Source organism: Topomyia yanbarensis, chromosome 3 (genome assembly GCF_030247195.1).
Source record: "Topomyia yanbarensis strain Yona2022 chromosome 3, ASM3024719v1, whole genome shotgun sequence".
In the NCBI taxonomy this organism is placed as follows: domain Eukaryota; kingdom Metazoa; phylum Arthropoda; class Insecta; order Diptera; family Culicidae; genus Topomyia; species Topomyia yanbarensis.
In genome coordinates, this window is record NC_080672.1 from 154,333,340 (window position 1) to 154,334,266 (window position 927).

The following is a 927-nucleotide window of genomic DNA, read 5'->3' on the forward strand; positions in this document are numbered from 1 at the left end:
ACGAACGTCCTTCATTGGACGATTTTGAAACCAACCGTTCTTAGAGGGAGGTTTCGGAATCGGTTGATGCAGTGGGGCTGAATTTCGCATTGAATTCATTCAGAATTCCGAATGAAATTGCGAATGGTTTGACCAGGTACCTGGTCAGCGTGGCAAGCAGAAAGTTAGCAAAAGTTGAGCAAAGCGAAATTTAAGTGATATGGAAAGTTTATACTTTACAACTCAATCATGGCAATGAATATTCAATGGATAAATATGTTACATTCATGAGGAATACGTTTGAATTTAATTTGAAACACCACATGAAATAGGTTTTAATGGATTTTCATGTGAAATTCAATGGGAAACCATTTCTTTTATTTTTTAACATGAGAACGCACATGAAAAAGATATTTAATTGCATATGGTTTTATCCTGAGTGCATATAAGGAGAGTGACGACACTGTCAAAATTGGAACAATTATTATTTGTCAGTGTCATTCCAAACGAGTCAAATTCATGTATTTTGACAGGTCGTTTGTTTGTTTGGAATATCACTGACGGATAATCATGACAGTTGTCTTCACTCTCCTTAAGCGGACCCTACACGGGACAAGAATATTGTCAATAAAAATATTGTCAAGACTGCTTCAATACGTCAATCCCATTTGATTTCTACATGATCAATATTTTCAATATATTGATCAATAATCGATTTATTGACAATATTTCTGCACGTGTAGGGTCCGCTTTACATACACTCTGGTTTTATCGTGTAGTTTATTTTCAGTGTGGTGTGAAGACGACGCGCAGCACGCAGCCTAAATTAACGCTGAAATGTTTTGTGAAAGTGAAGCAAAAATGATAACAAACGGGTGGCTCTCTCTTGAATTGATGAATTCTCTCAAGTATCTCTATTATTTACTCACAAGCAGCACTTCTTTGAAT